Source organism: Stegodyphus dumicola, chromosome 5 (assembly GCF_044657685.1).
Source record: "Stegodyphus dumicola isolate Sdum_Otavi_A_Nest chromosome 5, ASM4465768v1".
Lineage (NCBI taxonomy): Eukaryota > Metazoa > Arthropoda > Arachnida > Araneae > Eresidae > Stegodyphus > Stegodyphus dumicola.
The window spans coordinates 126,298,419-126,311,048 of NC_140772.1; the positions used below are offsets into that span (position 1 = coordinate 126,298,419).

General features: G+C 32.9%; 1 protein-coding gene across 1 annotated transcript in view; it reads right to left on the reverse strand.

Moving 5' to 3' along the window:
* LOC118183554 (guanylate cyclase 32E-like) overlaps nt 1–7,309 on the reverse strand; it is a 459,050-nt gene extending 451,741 nt beyond the window's left edge. Inside the window, exon 1 of the mRNA XM_085817033.1 lies at nt 7,172–7,309. The gene's annotated coding sequence lies outside the window, so the exon portion shown is untranslated. The remainder of the gene's footprint in view (nt 1–7,171) is intronic.
* Nucleotides 7,310–12,630: the final 5,321 nt, after the last annotated feature.

The window sequence follows — 12,630 nt, forward strand, 5'->3', positions numbered from 1 at the left end:
AACCCACTTTGTTAAATAAATTCGCATTTAATCGATTTATTGAAACACGAAATTTATTTAAAGTTCGTAAAATAGCTAAGTCCCTACGTTTCATGACGATGTGAAAATGGAGTGTGTAGAGTAAAATCTCACTTTGTTATAGCCCATTATGTCTCAAAATGACGCGATTTCGTCACAAAACATAAAATAAAAAAACTTCTAATTCAAATTTCGAAAAAATCGCTTCGAGGTGCACTGGCTCTTGTCTAGATGCACCTATGTACCAAATTTCGTAGCCGTGGGTCTATTAGCTTACGCGCAGCGCGAACAAAAGACACACACACAGACAGACTCTTTCTTTTATTATGTGTAGAGATGGAGATAGAGAAGATTTAATTTATTAGCCCAAAGTGGCGGTAGCCTAGAAAGGCTGTTAGTTTCGAAGCGGCATTTTGCGCTGTTTTACTATAGTAAAAGTCCGTGTCTCCTTGCAGATTGTTGTTACCAAATATTATCGCCCTGTATTATATTTAAAGAAATTAAATAAGGAAGAATCTGCATGAATACATGTATGTTTTTCGCACGGTGACAAAAACGGCAGTATCTATAGCTATCAAATTTTGAATAATATAATCCTCCATCCGAACATGGGCATCTGGACGGCCGAATTTCGAATTTGTTTTAATCTATTTCATATTTTGTAAAACTACCCCTTCGTCGGGAATCGAACCACGGACCTCTGGAATACGCGCCCAGCGTGTAGACCACCCCATCATGAAGGCATGCTAAGAAGGCGGAAGAAATACTTACAATCAAATGTTAAGCAAATAAGTAAATATCCATCAATATGCATTTAAATGAAAATATATCTTTTATGATCTAAGCTTGAGTTTAAATTAAATTTAGATAACAAATTACCTTTAAATAATGACAAGCGCATACTATGCCGTTAGCAGAGAGTGGCACAATCGCTAATTCTCCGCTGGAGCTTTCACATTTCAGAGCTAAATGTTTAATGTCTTTTCATTGCATAATCATGCAACCTGTAGCGAATTAGCCCTTGTTCCTCTAGTCTACCATTATCGAGGTAGCTAATGCTTATCTTACATACTGCGCCGACAGTAGGAACTGATTTTAGACATACGAAACGAAATGATATCAGATAAAAAATAAACAGAAAGAAATTGCGTTTGTATTAATTTTTTTAATATTAAAGTAAAATAATTTAGTTTATAGAAAATGAATTAGATACTATATTATTATTTCTTTGTAAATCAAATACAAAACTGTCAAAAGTATTTCACATCACTCGAAGATCTATGCTTTCAAGTGCGAAATAATTTCAGCCATTTTTGTTTTTAGCTAATTTTACGAAAATACTTTCTTTTGTGGAAGAGAAGATATATATTGGCAAGATATTCTTTTCATTTTAAGAGAGAAAGTGAAAATAACGCTTTTAAGTTATTATCATTTTTAACAATTAATTATTATTGATGTTCAAGGAAACATCAAATAAATCTCATAAATAATCAGACTGGTAAAACTTGAATAAACAGCTTTTATATTACTTGCTACATTTATCTTTACTCTTTTGTAGAAATGACCACAAATAGTAACTCACATTATAGAGGTGATTGGTCTTCATTAAACAAAAACGAACCTCAGTGACGATATTCGTTTCCTCTCGTTTATCATAGTTGTTTTTTTAGCATTCGCATTCGTCAAAAAGGAAATTCATTAATTTACTGTTAAATTGAGAAAACGAACTAATGCTATGAAGAGCTTATTAAACACTTCCTTATACTTTATTTAAATGGTAACGACAAAGTGAATAATTAGGTATTATATACAAACCTAAGTTTAGTCGCCGGTAACATAACTACAGCCTGAAAGCAAATAATTCACTTTCAGTAGATATATATATAAAGGGCAATCAATAAAAATGAATTGAAAGTTATGGTGGAAAACAGGCAGCAACGTCAGTTGCATTGAAAGAAGTCATAAAAGAAAATTATGAACATGTAATACATAAAGCTAGAGGAACTAGGTATCACATCACGTCATCAAAAAGGGAGCTATCTAAACAACATTTCCTTCCAAGCATATGGAGACTGAAATGGACTTACTGAAGGTGACTGTATGAGAATTGAGAAATAGAACGTATTGAAAATACCTTTACATCCAAGAATTGCACTAGAACTTCCTTCTACTATCTTTTCTTATACATGCCTTTTCATTAAAACGATAATACGCAGGTACGTCTGCTTTAGCGATACATGCGCATATATATAGTTTCCTTTTTGGTTGTGACTAAAAGTCGGCGTTGTTGTCTATCCCATATGTTCACTACCACAGCTTTCGGTCTTTTCCTTTTAATTAATCCTTTTTTATACATTTTGGCCTCACCCTGATTTTTAAGGGATTTTACAATAAAACTTTGTTGTGCTATAAAAGTAGTTAAATGGTCTAAATATACTTAGAGTTCAAACTATGCAAATGTGTTTCCTTTTAATATAAAAGTTAAGCGAAAGGTAACAATTTAATCAGTATTTTATCTTAATCTGGTGCACTTACGACGAATGCTTTTTAAAGGGGAAAATCAATTTATAAAGTATTTCCCTCGCCTTCCTAGCGTGCCTTCGTGGTGTAATGGCTAGCACACTGGGTCGGTATTCCAGAGGTCCGCGGTTCGATTCCCACCGAAGGCGTTGTTAATTTTCCATCTCTCCTGCTCCCAGAAAAATACCTAATGTCTCTACGGTGGCGCCCGAAATAAAAGGGTTAGATAATGATTCTCCTCACCCAGAATTTGGCGGAATAGAAATATATCTCTTCGGAAAGCGCAAAAACATATCCTCAATTCAGAGCTTGTTTGCATAAGACATTCTAAAAGAAGAATAAATTTAATTGTAACAGACAATATTTCTCATTTCAAATAATAAGCTGTTGATAGAAAGTTTTATTCCAAAACACTTGCCTTCTTAATTCTTTATCGAAATCGTTCTAAAAATGTGCAAACACCCTCTATATGGAACAAATCCACTTTAACAGAGACAGATCTACCATGCGCAGTCTGAGACCTTTCATGACGAAACAAATACAGTGCGTGCAGACCTCTTTTTCAAACCTTCAGTGCACATGGACTCGTGAGCCACAACCGTGTCAAAACTGAAATGAATGGCATATCCTGGTTCAAAGGATAAAGAAATAAAAAATTAAATTGAAAATGATAAAACATTTAGGGAGTGTAATTTCACATTATTTCCTCTCAAAGAAACAAGAAATATTTATTATATTAAGTAAATTCTTGAGCGGACAATTAAAAAAAAAAAAAGCCTTTCTTTGATAATTTTTTTTTATTCGTCAATAAAATGATTGATCTTAAAGACGTAAACAGCTTACTACCAGAAACTACTCCAACATGACATCTTCTCATGTTTCGTTTTCTTTCAATTCTTTTAGCAAGGTAATTACAGAACCAGTTTCTTGAAAACGTCTAGCCGAATATTGAATGATAAAATTTGAATGTCGTTGCCTGAAATTAACATTAAAAAGCAAAATTTGCTGAATTAATTTGCAGTTCTATTCTTGCGTTGTCATTTGGAATGTTATGTTTTAGTTCTTCGAGCAATCCCAAAAATTATTTTCAGCAGTAGCATCTTATAAAATTGGTAAAACGAGGAGGAAAGAAACTAAATCTGTTAGCAATGTAAACATAACTGTGACTTATAGAACATGTTTTATAGCTACATTATACTGTATATGTAGAGGCACTTTATCCTCATTCATAAATATTTCAAATTATAATAAAAAATTCTGAAAGCTTTCAGATTTTATGTTACGCCCAAAGGGGCGTTTTTTTCACAGGGGATTCAAAACAGGATTTGAATAGTGATATAGACATTGAAAGTCATTCTATGCAAAATACCATTAGACATTGTAATGTCTTTGCGTTGCTACGCGACCAACATAATACCGGGAAGAAATGTAAGGAAGCCTCGCGCATAAAATACCACTGCTTTGAAAATGAAGGCGATGTTAGTATTAATGGAACGCTTTGAAATCGTTGAGTTCGTAATCGAAAATTCATTAAGGTTTTACAAAATACGAAATAGGTAATAAAATAATTTCCAAATTTGGGCTTCTAGATACGAATGCTCGAGTGGAGGACTACGTTATTCAAAATTTGATGTCTCTCGGTACCGTTGTTTTTTCACAACGCGAGAAACATACATACATTTATGCAGATTTTTCATTATTTAATTTCTTTAAATATAATGCAGGGCTCTAATATTTGGTGGCAGCAATTTGAAAAGTGATTCAGACATTTATAGTGAACCAACGCAAAACCCTAAAATGAAATTTATAGCCCTTCTAGGCTAACGTTCATTTGGTATAAAAAGAAGGTATAATGAATTACAATTTGTTATTATTAGTAATTTTATAATATTTACTTAATTTAAGTTTTAAAAAAATATTAGATTATAGACTAAGATTTTAAAAATACAGCGGTATAATTATTTATTTTTCCTGAAGCTATATTTAATCTTAAATCTTTTTCATTATTTCACCATAACAGTTTGGCTTTATAGAAAATTTTTAAAGCTAGATTCAACCTTATAATTCCTGACGGCATATCATAAGTCTATCTACTTATTCCCGTTAGAATTTAAAAATTGCTTAATTGAGTAAACTGAATTTATGAACACGTGTTTGCAACAATCGTCCTTTCCTCTTTGCATTAATTATTTAACAAAATTTCTTTCAAATGAGTAAACTTTGTTGATATATCTATTTTATTTATCACTTAAGTTGTGATATCTATTTTATTTATCACTTAAACTAATAATTTCAGAAATTTATTGTATATGAAATTACCTATTACCAGTTATAGCGCTTATTGTCTTAAAGATAATTTGCAGAGTCATTTGGTTTCCGAAACAGACAGCATAAATTATTGCGCCATATTCCGGTGGAAGACTACATTATTCAAAATTTGATGGCTGTAGGTACCGTCGTGTTTTCACAATACGAGGAACTTACATATCTATATGCAGATTGATGCTTCATTATTTAATCTCTTAAAAATAAACAAGTCGATATTATGTGGTGCCAATAATTAAAATGGATGCAGCTGTTTATAGAGGACGACGCAAAATCCCGTTTCAAGACTAATAACCCGATCGGGCTAACGCTCTTTTAAACTCTATAAAAAAGTGTTATTTTAGGGTGTGTGTGTGATTACGGCAAAACCTCGATGGCTATCTGCCTAAGGGAAGGGATGCCTTCCTGTAGGACTTTCTACGAGAAACTGGCTCGTATACACGTTCGGAAAGCCACGAGGGCGCCCATGCAGCCGGCCTGTTCACGGGATTCGAACCTCGGGCCGAACTACCAGTGTTCAGCGACTTTACCGCTCGGCTGCTGGTGGGCCCAATTAGTTTAGGTATTTTGTGAAAACAAAATTTCATGAAGCGAACGATTGGAAAGCGGAAGATATCTGTATTCGCGTTATGCTTTGTAATTATCTTAAAAGTTTTAAAAATAACTCTTTTAAAGATTTCAGAAGGTAATTTCAGTTTTTCAGATTGCAAAATTTACTACTTTTCTATTTTTTTTTAATTAGAGATATAATTTTCGTACGTATTGATGTTAAAATAAATTGGATGGTCGTTTTACGACACTGAATCATCAGAAGTATGTCATTATGTCTGAATATGCTTTTTATTTACATTTTCTGGTACTGCTACAGCTATTTCTGCTATTAACAAACTATGTTTGCTTTTTAAAACCTTCTATGAATTTATGTTTTAACACTGGAGTTTAAACGAACGAAATGGAAGCTTTGTTTTGAATCTTGGCATTGATTTATATCAGGAGCAAGTAATGCTTTGTAAAAGAGATAATACACTTTTTTATTGATAGCTTTTCCGACTGTTGCTTTTTCAATTTAAAGTAATACTCACTGGCGCTGGGTGGAGAAAATACAACCGATTCAGAACATATACTAAACATTTCTTTTCTTCTTCAATAAACTCTAATACTCAAAATACGGATCTTTATGACTGATTTGAAATAATCATCACCATCATGATTACTTTTATATATAAATGATTAAATTAGTTCACAAGAAAATTCATTATTAATGAGACATAATAAATTAGCATGCGACGAAATAATAAATTAGCATACGATAGAAATAATAAATTAGCGTAGTATACGACGACTTAACGGCGAACAGAAATTAGGAAAGAGAAATATTATTCTTGGAAATATAATTTGTAATCCCGAATAGATACCACTTAAAAGTATAAATGAAAGGGCTGAAATTAAATATGTATGCATGGCTATAAATATCAAAATGAAACAAATTAAATTTCATCTAGAGCAGCGGTTCTTAACCTTTTGACTAACGCGTACCAGCTGAACAAAAATTGAAAAACTTTATTACCACCACTACAATGTATTACTAGCACCACCACTCTTGAACAAAGCTCAGATCGCATAATTTTACGAGTGTTATAGAAAAAACTCAATCAGGATGTTGATCTCAATCAGGATGTTGATCTCAATCAGGATCTCAATTAATTTTTGAATTTAATAGTTAAAAATAATTTTCATCTTTGCGTACTACCTATTTTTCTCTTGCGTACCACCGGTTGAGAACCCCTGATCTAGAAGCCATTGTATTTTTTCCCCTTTCTACGATATACTTTAAATCTGGTAGTGTCTTAACGATACACAAACGGAGAAGTTGATAAAACTAAACTTTTTTAATTGTATAAAAACTTTAAGAATGCTTCTTCACTAAACAAACTTAGTTCGAAATTAATTAACTCTTCAGCTTATTTGTTCATAATCTGAATTTTTAAACTAATCATTCTAAGGTAATTTTTTTCAATTAATCTCTCTGATTGTGGTCCAGTAATAAGTCCAATACATAACTGAAATTACAAAGCAAATATTAATGGCATTCATTGCATAAAAGAAAACCAAAAAAAAATTTTTATACAAACGAAAATAACAGCAACCATCAGTAATGGTAATATAATGATTTTAAAAAGAATGCGCTTTTAATCTTTTTAAGATGTGATAGCTTTAAAGAAAAAAAAAAAAAAAAAAAAACGCTAAACGTACTCTCCTTCCCTTGTACATTAAATTATAAATTTACATGCGATTTTATATACCTTACCTTGAGTCATCTTTGTGAATGTTAGACTAAAATAATGTTTGTAAAGTCTCAGTGAACTTATTCACAGTGTTCTCACCAGCGAGAAGTTTTAGCGCACGAGCTTTGACTCTCACGAGAGAAAAACATGAGGTGCGATCACTACGATAGCCGAACAGCATATGGTTCGATAGTGAGTTGACTTGCGCTAACTCAGATTTTTCCCCGAGAGCAAGAATATGATTGGTTCTCAGTTCTGGCGGGCTGCTGCTAAAGAACAAGTAAGAGAGCAGCATTCGATCGCCAGAAGTTAAAACGAGAGAAGTAAATATAGTTTAAATCTCCTGTTTCGTTATTCGCTGATTTAATTATAAGTGCATGGCAGGGCATTTGCATCTGTCATACCTGAATTCTGGATATCGTCATTAAAATTAGATTTATCTTCATGCGGAAATGCTAGCCGCGGTCTATCTGTTAATGTTTGAAGTTATAATAAATATGCTGTAAATAAATGCTAGCAGGACTGAGAGCATATCAAATTAATACTTCTCTCTCACTATCACGGATTCTTCGATATAAACTGATAATTTTATATTTTGCCTTTGCTTACATAAAAAAAATCTGATTGTACACCACATGACTTCCTTGTACGGAAGATTTAATTATACGCATTTTTTCCTGCATTTCATTTAAACTTATTGAATTCTACTTCGTCGGGAGCAAATAAACCACAATAGAATAAATGCACTTTTTAAAATCCACTATATTTATTTACCATAGCGACATACTGGTGCTAGGTTCACTTAACAGCGTTATATGTCATTCATTTTATAACTCAGAATGTACAAAAATTATCTAATCGTTACTACATGTTCTATTCAAATGCTATAATAAATCTAAAACGATGTATAAAAGAAATTAAACAAATAAAAACGAAGCAGTTTTTCACAGATGATTCAGCGTCGCTTACCTAATGCACATACGCTATTCGAAAACATTCTCTTCTGTCCGAGTCAGACTGGCGACAACTTATTTCCTCGAATTTCGTTAGAGATATATTTACCATTCAATTAATTCAGTTCTCGCTTCGCGGCAAGGCAAAAATACATAAAAATTCAAAATATCTTCATTAAAAGTTTAAAGATATAGAAACGCATAAAATACCAAATACAGTTAAAACAATTTTCACAATTAAAAAATTTGAGTTTCTGCGCAAAAACAAGCAATTCGGCGAACAGGCAGAAAGGCAGATTTTTAGGTACACAAAATAAAAAATTTCCTTCCGTGGGGACCAACCCCATGGCAAAAAGACACTGACGACGTAGAAAATGACTTATTGTTATTGACGCTATGCTGAGTCAATATATGGGATAATAATATTTCCAGAATAGATTAAGCATGATTTCATTCGCAATAATAAAAGAAAACGTTGTCTTTGTTGGAGCTTAATTTCTCTAGATCAGCAACAAATCCACTATTTTGCTAAGTTTCAAATATAAACAAATATGCTATAGAAAAAAAAGTTAGGCTTATCCGCACTTACACAACTTTTAAATTGTTGATGATTCTACAATTTTAACATGCAAGTTAAATGAAAACATAAAAACCTTAACCGAAAGATAAGAACAACATAACTCAATCATTCTTAAAGCAAAAAATTCACAATTTACCAAAATATAAGAATAAAAAACCTGAACTCGCGGAAACGAGTAACAACCCACTCTGTTATATATATATATACCCACTCTTGCGTATATATATATATGTGTGTGTGTAAGATAAAAATATGGGAATCAAAATTATAATTGAAACTAACGGTAACCCTTTAATTCTACCTCTCTGTTTCAAACATTGTAGTAACTTCTCTGGATTACATCATTTCTAGATCTCTGGATTACGCCATTCTGCATGGCCTATGCAGCGCTCATGACGTAATAATTGGGAACTGAAACTTTTAACTCAAACCAAAACCTTTCTCTTTGTGTGTTTCCATATAGGATAACTACGCACTTCAGCTACGCTCTCCAACCAGCTAGGATTTAATTTCACTGTCTTGCTAGTTATCGCAATAATATCAAAAATGTAAATGTTCTGTAAATAGGCATGACTAGAGTGCCAAGTGATTGTGACCACAAAAGTCAGTTGCAAATAAAAATGGAATTAAAACTGCCTCGGTTGCCAGTTTCTTAGATAATACGAACTCCTTCCTCTCCAGTATGCCATCTACGATCTATCCTATCTGGATATTAACGCATCAATAGTGCTCCGTGTTTTCCTTGCTATTATTGCAACTACTTCTTTAAGTACGCATCTTATAGAATTTGCTTTACAATACTTTTTAGCAGATTGTTTTCCAGTTCGAACAATTCTTACTTAAATAGTTTTATTAACGTATTTGTCAACATAACTTCAATTTATATTTACAATTAAATGTTAAGGTTATTATATATTTAGATAATACTTATAATCATTATAAATTTAGATATATTTAATAACTAGACTTCTCTTACAGGAGTTTATGAATGAATAAATTCTTCATTTCCAAATAAATTTATATATAATTTAATAAAGATTTATGCATTTTGTTAAAATATTTTTATTTAATTTTTTATTAAATTTGCATAAATACTTATACATATTTCATATTTAAGATAAATATAAAAGTAAAGTTATTTAAGTAAAATAATAAATAAATGACAATAAATTTAATAAAAGTAGCGAATACTCTATCAAGGGCATTGAAAAGACGTATACAATATTAAAGGTACCGTAAGGTATTTTTCATAATTTAAGTAGAACATTTTTGCTAAAATCTATATTTTTGTTGTCCAACAGCTTAACATTTTATACAAACAAATTTATAATCAAAATCTTTGTTATAAGTTATCGGAAGGTAACCAAGATGTGAGTTTTGTGTAAATGTCACTAAATCATATCAGGTTCAGTGTTCCGCCTTACTTTCTTTGGGAACATGCAGAGACCTGACTCGGAACAGGGAGCTTACTAAAGCTATGTTCAATAAATGTGGGAAGTAGACACGATACACAGGAAGGGTATACAAAACCCTTTATTTTTCATTCTTTACAATAATTTCCGTACTTCGGAATACAGAGACCAACTACTTGTGGTCTGAACGTAAGAATATAAAAATATGAACTAAACTCTAACTTAACTTTGGAATAATAAACAAGGGCCTACGTGGAAGATTGGACGTATATTAACAGGAAGCCGTATGTAGTACAGAGAACTGTTAACACTACAATACGTTTAAAATTATTAAGAGGATTAAACCTCTGGCCTGGAAGGCAACCAGCAAGCGAGTAAAACTGCTAAGGCAAGCGGCCTGCTTCGACTAACTCATTCCTCTTTTCCGCTTGGCAAAAAGCCACAACTTAAGTACTTGGCGTTCGCCAGACAAATTTGCATAAATAAGTTAAAGCTTTTAATTCTGGCCGAAAGTAGAAAATAAGAAGTGATAGTAAAGATTTAAAATAAAATAAACGTTAGTAAAACTTAAGATCCTTACATACTTCCCGCCAGAGTTAATTAGTTTGAAACTGAGGTCTAAAACGACCTTGTTGAAAACTTTTAGCTCTAGAATCTAACGCGAGGCCAATCTTTTACAAACATTTCTCACTAGAAACTAGAAATTAAAAAAAAAATTGTTTTTACATTATCAGCTCCATGGACAATCACTTTTCATCCGTACTGCATCTAAACAGAAGCTTTTAGTTCAAATCTGGTTCCTTCCCGAGATCTGGAAGGAAAACTAGTTTAATGAAATATTACACTATGAAATGGCAAGTAACATGAATATTTATATTTCTCTTAACATTCTTATTTCATTCATGACTTTATTTTAATTATCTTTCCCCGTGCTCTCTGACATGTGTTGTAAACGAAAACACCAAACACGAATGTGTTTATGTATACGTGTGCAACACTGCCTCCTACAATCAAAACACTAACGTGTTAAAATTCAACATAACAAGACCTCGTAACACAGCCTATCTTCATCTCTAAACCCTGAGGTACTATTGTGAAAGTGGCTAACTCTGAAGTGTAGCGTCAGAGAGCCTAACTACATTCATTCAACCTTTAACACATATTCACAATACTTTTCTCTCTCTCTCTTTTTTTTTTTTTTTCCAGTCACACGAATAAGTTTAAAATTTTTGGCATTACTTTCACTTTTACCATATCACAGTATTTCTTAACATTTAAAATAACACATTGTATATAAGAACATATTAACATTTTGTTAATTTTACGCATTTTAAAACATACATTAGTAGTACATTGTTAACTTCTATTCTTTTCCAAGCAAGTGCCAATTCTTCTACATTGAAACACTACATTTCAAAAGTCTTTCAGACCAAAACTTCTTTCTTGCCAGAATTATTTAAATAAAATTTATACAATAACTTTTACAATATTCAAGTATTTACACATTCCTATTATACATCAAATTTAGTTTTACTCGCGAGTAATTGAAAAACATAATACCAAAATAGGTAACAACTCATTTCTCGCCTTTTTGGCGATAAAGGTAGACCTCACATGAGGTAAAACTTCTTGAAATCTACCACTTGCAGTAAGAATGAAAGATTAACTTAAGTTTGCAAAGTAACATAAAATTTTACTTATCTTTGTGATATTCGGACATTCTTTTCTCAGCCCAGTCCTGGAAGGTAGCAACGATTCGTGTTTGATTTATCCTCCTTCTTGTGCGGGCTCGCCCTTCAGTTTCTTCCTCTAGAAGCTTTCTTTTCCCTCCAGTTCGGTCACCCTTGAATACCTTCTTTTTCGCCTCTGCCTGTGGTCCTGGCCATTTGATGACCGCTGGTCTTGGCGGAACCGGGACACTTCTCTCTCGTTCCTGCTTGGACCTCGTTGCTGGCCGTTCAAATTTTCCTTGTATCTTTTCCTCCGCCGTTGGTGGTCCTTCCGCAGTTCGGCGACATTTGCTGCGTAGAGTCCTGTCCGATGAGTAGATCTTCCGTTTGGGAGAAGGGTTATAGTTGCCGTTATTTCTCCTGGCTCTCTTTGCATTTGTCGTACTTCTCCCTTCTTCATTCTGGGGGTGGTCGTGCGCTCTCTTTTGTGGTAGATGGAACGGCTTCTTTTTCTTGTTACCTTCAATTTTCCAACGGGGAAATTTTCTTTTCTATTGCTCCTGCCTCCTAATGGCTTGTCTTTGTGCTTGTCGTTGTTCCACCTCTGGAGCTTGTGCCTGCAGTGCCTGCCGTGCCGGATCCTGCAAAAGATCTGTAAATATTTGCATTTTATTACGGTCATAGTAAGGTTTTATTTGGTCAATGTTTGCGGAGTATGTTTCACCATTCCTGGCTTTTAACACCACTACAGCCTGAGTTAGTTTTTCTATGACATATGGTCCTTCAAATCGTGGAAAAAATTTGGCGGTTTTATCTTCTGGTGCTGAAGAAAGTGAATGCTTAATTTTTAATACCTCATCTCCTACT